This window comes from Talpa occidentalis, unplaced genomic scaffold (genome assembly GCF_014898055.3).
Source record: "Talpa occidentalis isolate TD23 unplaced genomic scaffold, MPIMG_talOcc4v2.1 talOcc4.9, whole genome shotgun sequence".
NCBI lineage: Eukaryota > Metazoa > Chordata > Mammalia > Eulipotyphla > Talpidae > Talpa > Talpa occidentalis.
This window is the reverse complement of record NW_023605305.1, coordinates 109,144,261-109,163,940: the sequence shown is the minus strand read 5'-3', so window position 1 is coordinate 109,163,940 and position 19,680 is coordinate 109,144,261. Positions and strand designations below refer to the sequence as shown.

The window sequence follows — 19,680 nt, the reverse complement described above, 5'->3', positions numbered from 1 at the left end:
TGAACTTCAGGTTTTATTACATTTTCATGTAAACATAGAGCAGAAGACAGAGAGAGATTTTAGAAAATTGAAGCCAAAGTCGAAGGTTAAATTCCTTGAAAGAAAGCAAGCCTCACTGGAGCTTAGTGCATAGTAGGCATGCAAGAAACATTTGTTAATTAAATGCAAATGCCTTGCCAATAAGAGGATTAAATCTTGGAAGACTCCCAAGCTACATTCCTGGGCCAAATATCTGAAAATGTTCTCATTTTTACATTATATTGTACTGTCCAACAAGTCCCAAGCATTATGCTAACTTTGTAATCCAATCAAAAGCTATAGCATCCCAACAGCCTTTGCATTCTGTCTTTGAAATGTGGGTCCAATAGATTTTGAACCAGTTGGCTGCAAAACTTGTCCAGTTTCAAAAATTCACCTTTATTCTTACTTAGAAGTGAAAATATCGTATTAGAGTACTAGCCTAATGACAACTTGCATGCGATTCCCAAATCCATCAATAACACTTTCCTTCAACCCTTAGTTTTCTCATCTGTAAGATCAAACACAATGGGCATTTAAAAGCCTTACTTTGAAATGCATAAAAAACAGGATAGACTGACTGACTGATGGAGAGATGGATTAAATAAAGTAGAATAGAAAGCTGAGAAAATTATCCAGCCAGTGGATATACCTCCACTAGAGAAAAACCCTGATGACTCCTCCCAACCTCCCATCATGTCTGTTCCTGAAAACAGTGCCTCCACTCACCCAGGGGCTCAAAGCAAAAATGGAGACATTATCCTAAAGTCTCCACTCATCTGCACTCAATCAGCAAGTCCTGCTGGTCCCTCTCTCAAAACATCTCCTATCCACCCACTTGACTTCACTGCTAGGACTCATTCCCAGTCCAGGCCATCTTTCACCTCACCACCCACCCTCACCTTCTTGTCCCCTCCCAAATCATAAAGGACATTCTGAGACATAAGATGATCATTCTCCAACTTGACACTTGTTACTCACACTAAGACCCAACCCCTTTCCTGTGCTCTCTTTTCCCACTGGCCTGTGTCCACTTCAGCCCCATCCTATCACATTCACCCCTCAATTCCTAGGTGACAGCCTGTAACACACAAGTTCTCACAGATTACATTCTGTGTTTTACAATTCTAACTGGGGTTTTTTCCCCCTCAAAAATATCGTGACAGACTCTTTCTTCTACACATTCAACAAGCAGCTCCCCTGTCCCCTTCCCCAGGGAGGTCCTCCCAACCACTCGGTGTCAACCTCATCACCCCCATCTATTCATTTCAAAGAGTATCTCTTCTGAGCACAGGCTGTGTGGTCACATTGCCCAGATTCAGAGTCCAGCTCTTGAACTTTTCTGACTGTGTAAATTTGAGTAAGTCACCTAGCTTCTCTTTACCTGGGGTTCTCATATGTAAAATGGAGACAAAACTACTTCATAGGGTCATTGTGAGACCGAATAAATATAAAGAAGACTCAAGACCAGTTTCTGGCCTGTAAGAGTATTTAAGTCCTTTAAGTCCATCTTTATTATTCAGGCTTTAATTTACATGTTCTTATTACCTATCTTCCCAACTACAGTAAGCCGTAAGATCTTGTTTACCTTGTTTGTTGACATAGCCCCAATGCCAGGAACACTATGAAGCACTTAGCTCAATTAATATCTGCTGAATGAAAAAATTATTAGGTTCTTAATATTTGATGATGATGCTATTTCATTTACCTTCAGAAAACATTTACTTGCAATGTAGTATTTTTTCTTCTGCTTAAATTTCAGAAATTGTTTGGAAGCAATAAAGCCAGGAAGCAGTATAAACACTGTGCCTAAAGATGGTTAATTTCTCAATTTGTAATTTTAAAAATTCCTTTCTCCAGCCTCCTTCCCTTTCTTATACCTTAGCTAAGCATTAATAAGCAGGCTTGGCTTTCACCTGTTCATTTCCTACTAAAAGTATACCATGTATATGTCACATAATTTTTCTTAGAATACTTAGCAAGAGAGATACTTTTTGAAGGACTGGGGTTGGAGCATGCCAAGTCCACTTCTTTAATGTTTATCTACCTCTCCAGCTGTGAAAGGTCCCACAGCTCTCTGAAAGCACACAAAAGGCCCAAGTGAAGCTGAAGTGTTGTTGTCAGGAGGGGCAATGAGCAGAGAAACTACTAGAAGGCAGAGATATCACCTATTCTGACATGTAGCCTTTGAATATTGGGGGTTCTGTGTGATAATAAACTTTGTTACCTGTCATATTAATTGTTGAAAGAATAAAAAACATTTGGTTATCCATAGCCTATTACTCCACTGTTTAAATGCTAAAGTAATCATTGTAATGTCCTGAGAGATTTCATAAATAAGTAACCATGGACATCTTTAACATTATAAAATATATATTCATTTCCTAGGCCTCTGAACAAAGTCCCACCAGTTAGAGGGCTGAAGGCAGCTCTGGGCACTGAAGTCTAAAACCAACATGTCAGGAGGTGCTGCTCAGAGACTCTGTGCGGAGACCACTGGTTTTTCCTGGCTGCTGGCCCTCAGTGACCCAGCTCGTCAACCTGCCTGCCATCTCACAGCACCCCCCCATATGTGTGTCCTGTTCTTCATAAGGTCAACTCCATTCCAGTAGGGCATTACCTTCACTAATTATGCTACAATAACTATTTCCAAACTGGGTAGCTGGGGTTAGGGGTTAAGGACTTTGTTGGGACATGAAGAAAATCATCCCGTACCCTTCTGGGTTCTTCTAGGTGGCAAATAATCAAACAAGTACTAGGTAGATTAGTAAGAGAAGTCAAAAGAAGTTTAATAATGACATGGACACCTCCTGTACACATGGGAGAGACCCAGCATGACTAAGGAACTTGCCCATGCAGCTTCAGAAGCCGTCTTAAATTGCTGAGCTAAGACAGAAAGGCTTGGGTGGGTAGGCAGGGAAGGTTAGAAAATTTACCTGGGAAGGCACAGCAAGCAAAAAAAAAAGAAAAGAAAAAAGGCTATGCATGCAGATTAAGTTGTTTTCCCCACTGAAAAGATGAAAACACAGAGATTTGGCTTCCAGGTACATGCCCTTACAGAACTTTCTATGCAAATATCTTTTTCAAGAGCAAACTTCACTAAGCTTTCAGAGGTGATCGGGCAATCAACCTTTTGCCAAAGACAGTCTTTTGGAGGTGGCAGCCTTTAGCTACCCTACAACTTCAACACATCTTTTGGAGGCAGACAATTCCCACCATAAAGCGTATCTAGGTATTATGAGCATACTGTAAAATTTTCCGGGCGCCCCACCCCTGGTCTAGCAGGCAGAGAGAGCTCTGCAGTCTTCACAGGCTCCATCCTGTTTGCAGGAATCTGCTGCCTGCAGGTAAAGACAGTCTTTTCACACCCACTTAGGTCCCAGAAGCCAGACCTTTAACTATAGCTACCCAGCCTGTGTGTCTCTGCAGGGCATTCTTTGAAAGGAAGAGATTAAATCCAGTATTACCTTCCCCTAGAAAGCTTAGAACTAGAAGCCCCTCCAGGCCTTCCATGTCAATGGCTGACTGTTCCTACCTATTGGAACTGAATTCAAACTTGTGTTTATTGGAACTGCTCTCACAGAGTAAATTTTTGGATATGCTTCCTAAGTTCAAATCTTCATTATGTTTATCGAGTCAACTTTAACCACTGTTGAGACTTTATTTTTCTGCTAGCAATATATAATGTGTTCTCTGAAGTTACAAACTTGTCAACTCATCAAAATATTATTTATCTTTATGGTAGAAACAAGTATATGTTTCTCGAGTCTGATAATACCAAGAAACATTCATTCCTGGTCCCAGTTTTCTAGGACTATGCTATCTTTATAGCATAGCTCTGCAATTAGGAAATATAATGAAATAAATATATATTTCATATTTGATATGAAATAGCAAATATTCTAAGCCTATTACAACCATTATGAATAAAATGATGGGGGGAGTGTTTAAAGCAGTCGGGGGAAACATCCCACCTAAATGCATCTGACAGTTTCTTTCAGCAACTCTATGAGACATGTGGTATTACACTCACTTTACAGATGAGAAAACAGACTTAAGATTAAGCACTTTTTCCAAGGTTAAATAAGTGGTGTCACCAGGTTGATTTAAAATGGGAGTTTGGGATCAGACCATAAAGCTACCTATAATTTGCCACACTTTTATGTAAAATTCCATTAAACTTCACTAAAAACTATTTAGATTTATTTGACCAAAAGATGGGTTGCAGGCTAGAAATTTTACCTGCATGTATTAGCATAATAAAGACAATTCCTTCCTTCCTTCCCTCCCTCTTTCTTTCTTCAAGCACTGGGTAGTCAGAGGCACGGGAGTGTGAGAGAATTCACCAGAGCGGAGAGTAGAACAGGCAGACTGACAAAGCACACTGCTGAGGGGAGCAGCGGGTGGCAGGAGGGGTCTGCGCGCCATGTGGGACCCTCGCCCTGCGGCCGGGAATCGAACTGGAGCTGCAGAGGCTGCGAGCAGCTTCGCAACCCAGTGCTCAACCGCTACGCCAGGGGGGAGGCCCTTATAAAGATAATTCTGAAAGGTGACATACCACGTAAAATTGCAGGTATCAAATCCTGTGTCTATATGAAGGCACATTATTTTAAAAAGCAAATAAACAAGAAGAGAGACTCATTTCCTGCAATGAAAAGATTCTACAACAACTTGACGTAAAATCTCTTGAAGAGGAGAGGAACCTGGCCAGATGGAATGTGTGTACTCCAGCTCTCCAGCACAACTGTCTTTTCAGGAATTATGTTTCGAGCAGTAAACTCACAAATAACTCAGGAAGTTTGGACCATTGCTAAAAAGGGATCCCCGGCCAGGGAGCTGACCCACAGGGCACAGCAGACCTCTCCGCGTAAGCACAAAGATGAAATTCTAATCATATCCCCTCACCTAGTCGATCCCTGTAACTAAAGCACACGATATAGAGCTGTGAACTTTTAATATGCTCGCCTGCTTGCTCGATCCCCTGTAGCGATGACGGAGAAAATATCTTAGAAAGTGAAAAGTTTGCAAACTGCAGGCAATAAGACAAATTAGACCTATTCCCATTTAGCACGCTTTTGTAATGATAAAATGTCTCGATGTTATTTATTTGTAAGAAGTTCCTTAATACAAGTGCTGATGACATTTTCACCTGCCTTGTAACACTTTCACAGTCAATTAACATGCTACAATTATACAATTTTTATTCTTTCACTTAGGAAAAAATTATCCCAAGAGATTATCTACAGGCCTTTCAAAGAACCATTTTTAATGATAACTTTCTAAAAGGGCAGTATGGCTTACTCAATGCAGTTCAGACTGAACCTCTAAAACAAGGATAGGAAATAAACAATAAAGCATTACCTATCTTGAAACCAGGCTTCTGGGATATTTCCAAATCCAGAAATAGAAAAACATATACCCACGTTTTGATGGTAAAGATCAAATCCCGATATCTAAGCGAGGACAAACACAACAGAATGAAGGATGCCACCCTCATCACCAAGCACCTCACACTGGACAATGCATCAGGGAGTTGTTAAGGAGCACTGCAAGGCTGACAGATCTACATTCGGTCAGTTTTTTCTCTGGAAAGCAGAAAAGCGTGGGAGAAGCCATCAGTGTAAAAAGAAAACAAAACTGGAGGAGCAGAGAGAGAGAAAGCGCATGCACACACACAGGGGAGAGCAGCTGATCAAGGCGGCTGAGGCTGTGAGTTACAGACACCAGTCCAGATCCACCTGGCACTTCCTAAAGGCGCAGGCAGCTACAGGAGTAAAGAGAGAGACATGCCCTGTGCCCAGGATTCCAGCCTTTGAGGATTAGGGCATGTAGACAGTCACGAGGTACTCTGAGGATATGTAACTGCAACTGTGTGTGCAATGGTTACACATGAAAAATAACCACGTGCATTTAGTCAACCCTCAGTAGAGATTCTGATCTTATTTCAATGTACAATGTAGCAGGGGGAAGGGTGCAGTTCAAATACTACAAGCTACAAGCCACCCCTCCACACACTCATACACATACCTTGAAATTCTCGCCTATCAGACCTCTCCTTTGCTTGACTTTTTTTTTTTTAAGATTTATTTATGCATACAAGAACTGTGTACAGGCCCGAGGTGTGGGGGTTGAGGGGGGATTCTCGAGACAGAGTGGGGAACAGACCAGGCAGACTGACTGAAATACACTGCTGAGGGGAGCAGCGGGTGAGTCAGGAGAGGTCTGCTGCGCCATGTGGGTAGCTCCCTGGCCAGGGATGGAACTTGTGCTCCAGTGGCTGCGGTTAGCTTCATAGGTTGTGTCTTAACCCCTTGAGCCACCAGGGAGGCCCTTCTTTGCCTTCTTTACCTCCACTTCCACCCCAGAAAATCTGGACTGAAACTTTCAACATATTGTCTCCTTTTCATGAGAAAAAGGCACATAAGCGGAAATAAAACTCCAGAGTGCTGTAGTATGGTAACACAGAGAAACTCACAATTTCACATAATTCCAAGAGCAAGGGCTGAAACAGAGTTTGTCTTGGAGACCAAAACTGTACGATGATTCAGAAACGATTCTGGACCTTGGGAAGAGAAGCCTGGCCTCTATTCCAGGGCTCTATTCCCACCACCCAGCCCTACATCAACATTAGTTTTTTCCTGCCTACTCAAGTTTCTACTCCCATCACTTAAGTTTGTACATGGGTTAACATGGCCTTTCTGACCGTGACTCTCTGTCCCCACCCCCAGTCAGCAATGTGTTTGGTAAATGCTAACAACTCCCGGCATAGTCATGACAACAGTGAGAACAGCAGGGTAGACGAGAATCATTAGGTGGTACTTTCATGATCTGGTACAGATATAGAATGGTGGTTGCCAAGGGCTGGGAGCGGTGGGAAATAGAGAGAGGCTGGTAAAAGGATACAAAACTTTCAGTTATAAATAAGGTCTGAGGATCTAATCTATGAGATAGTTAAGCATGGGCTGTAGCTGGTAATACTTTATTGTATAACTGAAATTGCTAAGACTTTAATTGCTCTCACCAAAAAATAAACAGGGAGACACAGGGGGTGACAAGTTAGTGACTCACATGCAAATCTTCACAATGTACATGCATCAAACCAGCATGTTAGGCATGAAATATATAATTGACAAACTTTTAATCTCAGTAACGCTGAAAATAAGAAAATGATTTATTCCTATCAAGTACCTTTGTTCTTAATATACTTAAATATAGTTTTACGCAAGTTAATTTTTTAATGGCTGTGTTAGACAACTACCGTGCAAAATTGCAGAAAATTTAAGTCTGGAGAAAGAGCAGCCAATTCCAGTGCATCAATGCAAAACTTCTCGGCTGAAGCTCCTACTCTTAATTGGAAATTCTTTTTGTCTAAGCTCAAATCCTCAGGAAAGATTCTTACTGACCCCGTTCATCTTTTTAAGCCACTGACATCACAGGTTGCTGACCAGCCTGTCAATCGTTTGCTTCTGTGGCAGTGCCCTCCCTGCCCAGGATGCCCAAGGCTTGCAGAGGAGGTTGAGATCAAGTGACATAAAACATAGATGTCTCAGTAGCAGAGACAGCAGGTAGGCCAGATACAAGCGAACCTAGAACAAAAGGTCACTGCAGATGTTAAAAATCCATCAGCCCTATGATCACTCCCACTACAGGCTATTTCAAAAAGAGAAACTCACAGAAATGACAATGAGTTATCAAGGAAAGGCTAAGTTGTATTAAAATGCAATATTTCAGAAGCTGAGAGCATGGAAAAGGTCAGCTGGCCCTCGGTATTCGCCTTCTTATAGTATGCCTTCCTGAAATGCAGAAGCTGGGAAATTATAAAGTGTACTTTCCAGATTCCTTTATAGTTAGCATTCAGGATGCAAATTTGATTCCACCATTAAGATGCAGCACACCAAGTATGAAAGGCAGGAGAGAAGCTGAGCTCCATCAGCCTGTAGCTATTTTCAGCTGGCAAAGAAGGTCACAGACAAGTCAGTGTCCAGTCTCCGGCTTCAAGGGTGGTGAGGGACAGTGGCGGAAGCAGCAGTGCCAGGTTCAGCATTCCAACGTCTAGCCACTAATTCACGAGCATCAAGGAAAAAAGCCGTCACAGCAGTGGCCAGACACTACGGTCCCGATGGCATGCAGTTGTGATGACAAGAGCAGTGGCAGCTGTGATGCCCTTGATGACAGCTCCGGTGGCCTTTTCTTGCTACAGATTTGGTGGCCAATTCCTGATTGTCACTTTCCTGACTGGCAGAGGTAGCAGGGCCCATAGCAAGTTATTCCAATGTGTCCTGGAAGTCACTCAGAGGTCTGGTCTAAATCCCAGGTCCCCCCAGCCCTGTCAAAGATTCCCCAAGCTACCAATAAAGCTATCCCTTTATTTTTCCTAGACTGAAACCTGACTGACAGTGCAAAGGAATACATGGCCGACTGCAGAAGGATTTCTTTCATGTCTACACTCAGCTAGCTATTCTTTCATAGACACAAAAGGGCCAACAAGATGAGCAGTTTCCCAGAAGTGTCGCTTCAGACCCCTTTCTTGGGCAGAGCACCTTCTCCTCTGTGTGGTCAGCGCTCTGTGGCCTGACACAATATCTGCCCCAGCCCCCGGCAGGAGCAGAGCCAGGAGCAGCTTCCGAGTCAGCCCATCATGACAGATAGACAAGCTCAAGTCCTTAGCCCAAGGTACCTTTGATGGTTCACCTACCGCCTCCCTGAGCAGTCCCAGCCCTAAAACTCATCTTCCCCAATACATCCCATAGTCGCCAGGGGAGCAATAATACGAGTGTAGCTGCTGCTAATTCAGACTTGGGCGACAACCCTCCAAAGGCTGGGACAGCAGCGCCGCTCACAGGAGAAAGTATTCTGATAGGAAGTATTTTTTTCAAAGCCAAAACAAGAACAAATGCTTAAATATTCAGCTGTTATACCAGTTAACATTTTCTGACTATATAAATCTTCACCATAAGCTATGCCATTTATCTAAGGTGGCATATAATGATAAAAAATTCTTTTTTATGGAGACTGGCCTGCGAATTCTCAACTTCATCAATGCAGGCTAAGGGTACTGGTTGGATTGCTGTGGTTCCTTCCTTAAGATCAAATAGAAAACACAGCAGGATATAAACAGGGAAAGAGTGAGAGGTGCCACTATTTACAAAATAGCCAATTATGGAAACAACTTAAATGCCCATGGAAAGCGCAGTGGGTTAAAAGATGTGGTGTATATACACAATGGAATACTACTCAGCTATGAAAAATATGAACTCTTGCAATTTGTAACACATGGATGGAACTGGAGAGGATTCTGCCAAGTGAAATAAGTCAGAAGGAGCAAGACAAGTACTGGATGATTTTATTCATGTAAGGAACACAGAGGGACTGAAACCTAAACCAAAACCAACCCTGGAAATATGACAGCAAAATTTCATAGGGGGAGGAATAACAGGGGTGGAAACTAAGGGAGGGAGGGAACCCAGCACCCTCCTGTTGCTTTGGAGGTGGGGATGGTGTGGTTACAAACATCTGAGGAGGTGCCAGCCTATTCTCCTAAATCATATACAGCGTGTAACCAAAGTTACCTTGGAGGGAGGGAGGAAAGGAGGGAAGGATGGAGGGAGGCAGTACCCTCCAATCTACTTTAACTTCTCGCCTGCCTCTGCCTCTAACACCCAGCCAGGCTGATGCCTAACAGTCAGCACCTAATACCCTAACAAGTCAGAACATTACTCTGAACTCAATGCAGAATTCAGAAGGTGAAAGAATCATTTTAACAGACAAATTCTTTTTTCATTGATTTCCTCCAGAAATTCTTATGCCAGAAACCAAGATGAAAGCCAAGCTCCAGTCCCCACTCTGCCAGCGGCTCTCAGCCTGGGCAGAGCAGCCTGCCATGGCCACACCTCTCCATCCTCACTCATGTGGACCGAGGGCTGAATTGCTGTCGTTCCTTCCAGTTGAGTGTTTAAGCTCAAATAGAAAACAGAGCAGGATAAACACTCAGAGAACAAGAGCTGCCGCTACTCCACAACCTGCTTTAACTGCCTCTTCAAAGGAGCCACCTTACTGGCAGCACTTGAAGTCCTGGAAGAAAGTGCTACCGAATACAATGAGTTGTTCTTCCACCCAGCTCAGCAAACTTTTATTTAAGCAGAGCATACTTTGAAAAGATGCTTCATACTGCCAAATATTCCTAATTCCAAAATACATTCATTACTATATGCATCAGAACATTCTCCAGGCTGCCATCTCAAGATAAGTGTGCTAACCAAACACCATCCTGGTGAGTGAATTAGAGTAAGTGGACAGGAAACATTAAAAAAATGACATTATTTCCAATATCGCGTATACAACTGCATCAGTCTTTTTTATCCTCAGTATCCAGGTTTTCACATATAACTACTGCAAATATTATCTTACAAATGAAACAATTAATGCGAACTTGTTTGATTAGCGATTCTTGGGAGTAAGTCCTTGATCATGCAGTTTAGTGCTACAGATTAAACTGTGTTTAGAAACAGAACCAAGCAATGAAGCTTTTAAGTGCTTGCCCAACGTTTTACCGCATTTAACACCCACTCAAACAATTCAAAATTGTGGAGCTTTTTTCCTTTTAATAGAGAAAGAGGAAGTAAGACAGATTTTTCAGACATAATAAAATAATTGTCTATCTGAAAAGTGAAGGAGGTTTCAGAAGTGTTTCAGTTCCTAGCGCTGTGCGATCGTGTGACCTTACGCAGGTTCATTTTTCCAAACCTTCGCTTTATCGTGCAAAAATGAGAGGTGGTGATATCTGGCTCATGGCGAATAACAATATGTACATTTCTTCCCAGGAAAGCATGACTGCCGACATGCACATCCTTACAGACCAAGCGAGATGGGTGGAGTTATAACGCCCTGACACATGGTTGCTGCCGGCAAGGGACAGCTGGTGTGATCACAGTCTCCAAGTCAGATTATTTCCATTAGATGTAGAGCAAGGTTGCCAACTTAAGAGTGGCCACCAAACTGGAGCTGGAGTGTCACTTCCCTCATCAGCCCTCTGACGTTGTAAGGTAGCTCTAGTCAGGCAATATTCAAAGGACATTACATTTTTTCATTAGCATGTACAGTCCAACTTAAATCAAACACAAATTAGCTAAAGTTAATAGCATTTTCACAGTGTTCTTTTGCCAAAAGCTACGAAGGTGGGTTAAGATACAGTTCTGTGAGCAGAGGCGAGACTATTATTTTAGCAGATTTTATGGCTTAACTGATCAATATGTAGAAATGCTATTGGAGAACTCTAGTAACAACAGGATTCTACAGAAGTGATTCTGCAACTACGGTCTAAAGACACCCCAAGGGGCACATACCTAATTTAAAATACACAAGGTCCCTGCTCTGATTCTTTCTGACAAGTCACACCCAATTCCCTGATATTCGTTCTTATGTAAAATAAGTGTTAAGTATAATAACTCACCAACATTTAACTTTCACTAAACAGTCAACAGCCAGACAACACTTGGCAAAACTCCCACTGTACACGCCATATGTAAGCTGAAGACTGATATTATTAAAAGGGCTGTTTTTATGGCACCAAACTTGGGGACATTAATTCAGTAATTAGAGCACACAAGCAGTGTGAAAACATATTCAGAATACCGGTCCCTTTCTTTTAGCCCTCCAGTCCCTATTCTTAAGTTCCTGGTTCCCTGGTTGTTACAAGGAAAAAGCAAAAGTGGTCAGATTTTATCCTGCAATGTCTGCCCAAAAACTTTTGGTGATTAAACATGATAAAACAGATACCACATTATACACATAAGTAGTGTTTCAAGGTTGAATCAGTGAACTAGAGCCTTTATGTGTAACTTCTATGAGGTCATGCTTAAAAGGTATTATTAGGGTGTTCTTAGAAATCATATAATAATGCAGTCTCAATTTATGTTTAAAAAGACCATTGTTTTAAAAGGAAAACATCTTGGAGGGGAATTAGTTTATTATTTCATTTTCCAAATGGCACAATAATATTAAGTTTAAAAAACTGTATTACCTAGACTAATAATCATTTTCAAAGATAATCAAATGAGCATCCAAAATATTCCATCTACCTAAGAACAAGCAGCAATGATTTAGAGTAACTTATTCGATATTTAAAAAAAAAACAAAGAAAATTGGAAGAAATACAAGCACTACTTTTATTTTTTATTTTTTTTTTTAAAATAGATTTATTTTATTTATGCGTGCAAGAACTGGGGTACAGACCAGAGGTGCGGGGGGCGGGTAAGAGCGTTCCCCAGAGACAGAGTGGGGAACGGAACAGGCAGACTGACTGAATTACACTGCTAAGGGGAGCAGCAGGTGAGACAGGAGAGGTCTGCTGCACCATGTGGGTATCTCCCTAGCCGGCAGGGGATCGAATTCATGATGCAGAGGCTGCGAATAGCTTCACAGAGTTGTGCTTAACCCCTTGTGCCACCAGGGACTCCACAAGAGACTCCAATCTTTTTTTTTTTTTTTTTTAATTTTTTGTTTAAGATTTATTTTTTTATTTATTTATACAAGCACTGGGTACAGTCAGAAGCGCGGGAGGGTGAGAGAATTCACCAGAGCCAGAGCGGGGAGCAGAGCAGGCAGAAGGACCGAAGTACACTGCTGAGGGTAGCAGCGGGCGGCAGGAGAGGTCTGCGCGCCATGTGGGACCCTCCTCTGGTGGCCGGGGAGCAGCCGGGGATCGAACCGGCACCGCAGAGGCTGCGGGCAGCTTCGCAACCCAACGCTCAACAGCTGCGCCACCGGGGAGGCCCACAAGCACTACTTTTAAATTGCATGCATTAACGTATCAGCATTTCAATTTTGTAAAAAAAAAAAACAGCTTTTAGATGCAAAGTTTTTAGGTAAAAAACAACAAAATGATAATATTTGAAATACTTAAGCAAAATCAGCACCTCAGTTTTGGCCTACAGACAATATCTGGTTTTTAAAAAATGATAGTTTTATGATAACGGTACTGCTGTTGGCGTCAAAGTAGGAGAGATTAAATGTTTTGAAAGAGGCTATTTCCTGCAGTCTTGTATACCCAACATCCCATCTTTTTGAGGAACTATGCACCCCCTTGTCTCCTGGGGTTCTGATAGTTATTAATCACATCATGCCTTCTATATTTGGGTTTGAGAGTGGACACATCATGCAGGCCTGGCCCATGATGGTACCCCACTGTCCTCCCTCCACAATCGGTCCAAGAGATGGGCACCAGGCCAACCAGAGTCCCTGCATGGGGTGTGTTATTGGCATCCAGGAAAAAAAAAAAAAAAAAAAGACAAGCTTTATGGATTCTGTATGATTCAAGGTTCAGAGACACTTTTCCTACTACACATAAAGATAGACTCTCAAGAAAGAAGCCACGTCAGAAGAAGAAAACCAAGCAATAGTTCTGATGGGCATCACTGATGCATGCAAATTTAGTTGCTACTGTCCTACACCAGGATTTTCACGGACATGAGCCAGTAAGTTTTTTATGAGCCTAAACTCACCCTAGTAGTTTGTCACTTGCTATAGAATCCTTATAAATATAGAAACTGACATGTGAATTAGGAAGTTTTTTCCCTTACTGTTAAAAAGCTAAGCTACACATCACAAAACACATGTTGTAAGCTGGATCAACATATCCATATAGTAATATATCTCCCTCCAGGACCACATCATAAAGTGGATATTTATTAGATAATAAACCAAAGCTAATTTAGCTTGATTCTATTTGATAGACTTCAAAAATACTGTATTTATTAATAAACACTTTTTTTCTCCCTTTGAAGTATTTCCATTTCATAAAACTCCTTCTGTTAAATGTCAGCATGCACAGTACAATCCCATTGTTCAGTTACGCAATTCCCAGTCGGAAGAACACAGGACAGCCTCTCACAAACTTACCTGAGCAAGAAAAATAATAGTATTTAAAATTCTCTGCAAGACAGTAGCAGAGTTTGAAATGCCAGAAAGTTTTAATTAAGTAGATAAGTTACTACCCATTTGCATACCCAAGATGAAAAGGGGAGGATCTAGGCAGAATACATCCCACTTATTAACAAATTCAAAGCAAAATTTCTTTCCAATTCCCATTTCATAATATAAAGAACCCTAAACGCCAAATAAATTATAGCAGAAAAGTTTAACCTTCCTTTCTGTTTCACTGAGTCTCTAAAGCAGTATCTTTTAGTATAGTATCAAAAGGAAATACCACATCATTCAATCTGTGAGCACAATATGTCCTTTCTCAGGTATTTACATATGTCGCAGGTCAAATGATGGTCCTCCAGGCACAGTCCTTGCTCCCCTGGCCTGGCCAGTATGACTGAAATGGGGAGGGGGTGGCCCCTGGGAACCGCTGCTGTACAGCTGCATCAGGATAAAAGTGTTGGAGTTGGGGGGAAATGGAGATAGAACCCTTCTCACTGGAAGTCAGTCAACTGTGACGATAACAAAAGAGAAGGCACAGTTAGGGTGGAAATATATTTTCCGTTCCCTTTTTCACTACACTAGCAAATTGCGTTTTCCCTTAAAATCGACTTCCAAAGCAACCCAAGAAAGCCTACAACCATAAAGCTTGGTACTAAAGGTGATATTTCTGCTACATTATGCATTAAATAAAAATACTCACAGTATTACATTATGAGTTAAATAAAGCTGAAGGTAGAAATAGCATTAAGCACTTAGGAGCATTATTTCTAGAGAAAGAATATTTCAAGTTCCAATATTTTAAAAAACTTATAGAATACAATTCATACTGGAACTAGATACACATTTAGGCAATGACTAACAGTCACATTCTTTGATGTGGACTTTGTGTTTTAATAACAAAATTCTACACATACTACTAAGAAAGACTATACTGCTGACCTTTCTGTATTGAACATTCTGGCCCTTTGTTTCTCTCCACCTCTGCTTCTTGCCTTCTCACCTCCTCCTCCTCCTGCTAGTACTCAGCCTCAGGATCCTAATTCCATTCAGCCAAAACCTAACCACCTTTCAAAGCCAGGTTAAGTTCATAATTCTCCACAATTGCCTCCCCTGCCTGCCAAAACAGAAAATAAGGGCAGGTGGGTAAAGGTTCTAAATTAGACATAAAAAAGAAACCTTTCTTCAACCTCACATGTATATTTAACTTCTACAAATTCACTTTGTATACCCAGATGAGGATAATTTTTTAGAGTCAAAAGATATGTTTCACCAAATAGTTTGAAAGCAAACTATTTCATCGGGTATCCAATCAAATTCTAGCAATTGGCTTAACGCTAGTAGAAAAGTGTCAAGTAGAACTCATCATAAAAGTGGAATGATACAAATAAAATACATTGTTAAATAAAATTCAAATACAATATATTTTAAGGGCTAAAATTTAAGGGCTTCTCAAAAGATAATTTTGTTTATTGCCCTGTTTTTTTACGTAATGACTTTAGAACCCAAATCCTCTCTACGATACAATACCACACAACTTTCTAGAACAGCATGCCTAGGTAGCCCATTAGTTTAGCTTCTGTGAAAATTCATACCAAACTTACCTAGAGAATTTTATTTAAGCACCGGGAGAAAGGTAGAAAAGGTAACACCCTTGCTGCAGGTACTCCTTACCCATGAGTCACTCAGCTCCCACTAAATTATGAGCTACTTGACAAGAGACCATTTCTGATTTATATTTTTGTATCCCAAGTGCTAGCTCTCAAGAAGGGCGCACCATTAGATGTTTGTTGAGGAAATGAATGTGTACCAGTAACAGAACATTTTATTTTCTCTTTATGAAGTAAAATAAGCACCTTTTGGGGGTAAACATTCTGAGTAACATTTGCCCAAGACGGAACAATAATATGTTCGCACCACTTCCCCCACAAACCAGCCCCACAACACCAGCAGCTGCCCAACTACTGAAAATATTACCTCAGGAAGGGTTTTAATTAAAGGATTTTTGTTCTCTTCACCAAAATGTAGGAAATTCTCAAAATGTAAGAAAGAAAAAATAATTAAAGAGGACATAGTTCTAGTCTTCAATTCCAAACTAAGTAGCCTGTGTCAAATCACAACCAACCAAAAGTGGACTGGGAAACTGGCAGAGTGTGAAAATGGTAGGTGACATCGAAGTGGTTCATAAAAATGAGATTATCCTACCACATGCTCCCCAAACACCAGGTACCCATAAAACTTAGAAAGCACTTAGTAAAGACATTATATCAAACTATTCACCTGAGAAGATTATGCCCGACTTCCTAAGTCAGATACTTGAATAAATACAGATTTGTTTTACCACCAATTTACCTAAATTAGAGACCAGGGAGGGGGAAAAAAAAAAAATCACTGGTACCGGTCTCTCATAACAAGAGGTTTTATGAAGATCTCAGATGAAGAACAATGTGTTCTCCAGAACATAGCTCCATGAGCATCAGTTTTGACATTAAACAAAGTAAAATAAAAATGAGCAGAAAACTTAAAGGCCAAATGTGAAGGATTTGTTGGCTCTGTCACTCCAGCACAAGCCACTACTCTTTAGGAACCAAAGGTGTCACTAAACAGTTTGGAACCTCAACCTTGAGTTACCAAGACCAACTTGAAACCCAACATTTTGTTATTCAAATTTGAAAATGCAGGAAAATTTCAAGTTTAAGGCTTATCAAAATTTGATGCTATTTTCCCTAATGAGTGGACTTCCCCACCCAACTTCTACTCTATTGTTTAAAGACAGGTAATGAGACATTTACTGCATTGCAACCTAGGAAACTAGCAATTAAATCTAATCTCATTCAACCTTCTCTTCTTCAAATATTACAACCATCCAAATGAAACCTACTGGCAGTCCCAAATAACCCACAAAACAAATTTTTAAAACACTATCAAAAAGATCCAAGAGTTAAGAGAACAAAGGGACAGACGTATTCAATATTTGCAAAACATAAACATCCTTACTTAAAAGCTTCTATGATGTTTCTTCACCAAAGGGAAATGTTATTTCTGGTAATGTGCTCATTTTAACAAATTCCCTTATAAATCAGAGGTCTACAAGTCTGGTGAGGACTTCAATTAACATTAAACAAGATCTCTCCAAGTAGTTTTTGTTTAAACAACCTGTAAGATTATTCCTCATGATTTTCATCTCTAGATATAGTCCCAGACTTAGGGTAGTTAAATGCAGAATGCACATAATAAAACAGTAGACAGTGATTCCATATACTTACTGTATCAATACTTATATCTGTAATAAAATCTATGTAATTTATAATCACTATTTAAAAATATAGGAAGTAACTACTCCATAAAATTCTGAACACTCGCAGTCTGGGGCACTTTGGTAGAACAAAAGTAACTACTATCATTAATCAGAACAGAAATTGTTTTAAAATAAACTCTGATGTAGGGCCTCCCCGGTGGCGCAGCGGTTGAGCGCTGGGTTGCGAAGCTGCCCGCAGCCTCTGCAGCGCCGGTTCGATCCCCGGCTGCTCCCCGGCCACCGGAGGAGGGTCCCACATGGCGCGCAGACCTCTCCTGCCGCCCGCTGCTCCCCTCAGCAGTGTCCTTCGGTCCTTCTGCCTGCTCTGCTCCCCGCTCTGGCTCTGGTGAATTCTCTCACCCTCCCGCGCTTCTGACTGTACCCAGTGCTTGTACAAATAAATAAATAATAAATCTAAAAAAAAAAAGTTAAATTTCTGATAGTATTAAATAAATAAATAAATAAATAAAATAAACTCTGATGTAAATAAAAGTAACTCATCCTGGTGACAGGACTGTATCATAAAACAATTTCACCAGAGCTCTAAAGTTCACCTTCCTTTCCTACTAGGAAACTACAAAGTTCAAGTGAAAAATTCTGTGCAAAAAAACGACAAGCTGCAAGTAAGAAACAGGTGACTAGTTGGGTCAAGCAATAAGCAGAACTAAAGATCCTCCTAGAAGCAAGAAAGTTCTGACTGCTAAGTACATTTATACTAAAGCAATAAGAAATTGTCAGATTCTCTCAGGAAAAGCCCTGGATTAGGAGCCATATGAAAAGAGTTACTTTCAAATCTCCATAAAGGTTATTTTAAAAAACCCACATCAAAGTTAGAGATGGTTACTGGCAGAAAGAACCTTCCTTCCTTCATGTACCTGATTGACAGTGCTGGCTTTGGCTGGGCTTCCCTTAGTCCCTACCAGCTGAAAAGAAGAAAGCTAAGGAAGAACCTGTGCAGCCTCAGCCTTATCTTTACGGCCCAGCTAATACTACATGGTATAGAAATGGTTCAACTTTACTTTTGCGTTGTGCTACTTTCCAAATGACAAGTTATGAATATATTTAATAGTTACTCATCAAAACAAGAGACAGTGCTAAATACACTTTACAATGCCTTAATATATCAAGAATTCATTTCTCACAGAGAATTTATTTCTCACAGAGTTCAGATAATTTAAAACATATGTACAGAGTAAGTACCTTTAGAAACTTCCTTACCCCGTATATTTTCAAAATTAACCCCGAGAGTATAGTCTTTTTCTCCTCTAGGGATGTTATGTTGTTTTTAATCACACCTAAAGTTCTATGAATAACCTCTGTCCAGATTCTTAATTTCTAATTTTTAAAGTCTCGTGCTTAAAGAGCAAAACTTTTGCTATTTTATAAGTTGTTTAAGGAGTCATTAAGTAATTTAATGTCTAACAAGAAGCTATGAAGAAGGTAATATAAGTTAGCCTTTAGTTTAACCAAATAGTTAACAGAACAGTATCTGAGATTATCCAAATGACTAAACTTTATAAAATATGTCAACTACATTATGGGACATTTGATGCTTATTCAACAGTTAAATAACATTACTAAATACACTCTAAACTTGGAGTTATTAAGTTTGATATAAAGATTAGGAAAATGTCTAACATGCAGAACACACTGAGATTAAAGATTCATCTCCTCAGGCTTCCAAAAGATCACAAGAAGAATATATCAACTTCCTCATCAATTTTTCAACTTTTTGAAAACAAAAGTTATAGTCTCACCTGTGTCTCGCTAATCAAAACAAAACACAAAAGCAATGATGCAGATGTTTTCAGGAGTCTCTGACTCATGGGATTTGAACTAAAGGGCATCTAGACCAGTAGGTACCATGTATTTTGCATATGACAGTGCCTTAGCTGAATTACAACCTAAAGCCTTTCAACCTCCCTCCACATGACCCTAAAAGTTTTGAGAAATTCTGAATTCACAAAACTAATACAAAAGATGTTTGAAGGCTGCCAAAAAGTTTTTGAAATTAGCAATAAGAAAATCTCACACAAATCCATAAGCCTAAAATGAATATGATGGAACAGACCATATAAAATAACGATTTAAGATTACAGAGACGTGTGTGTGTGAGAGTACACACCTATGCATACTGCACCACAAACCATCAGTTCTGATTAAGCCCAAAGACTATTAAAAAGATATCTCCAAAGCGAGCTGCCAAGAAAGAGGTTAAATTTTCTCCAGAATTTTCTAGCCTTTTTTGGTGGAGGGATGGATGGCTTCCTCTAGCCCAAGTCACAGACAAGCAGGACACTGTATTTTAATACAGTATGTATTCAGCGAAAATAGTTTGATTTCTAATAACGTAATCCTAATACTCCCTCCTCCTTCGAACGTCTCCGAAAACAGAAACCACATCCTACCCTTGCTGAAATGACCAATGACCGGTGTTGTCAGCA

The 19,680-nt window shown here is 40.4% G+C and overlaps 1 protein-coding gene across 1 annotated transcript in view; it reads right to left on the bottom strand.

Annotated features, from left to right (window-relative positions):
* The window catches only part of MAGI3 (membrane associated guanylate kinase, WW and PDZ domain containing 3), a 203,104-nt gene that overhangs the window by 182,280 nt on the left and 1,144 nt on the right, over positions 1 to 19,680 (bottom strand).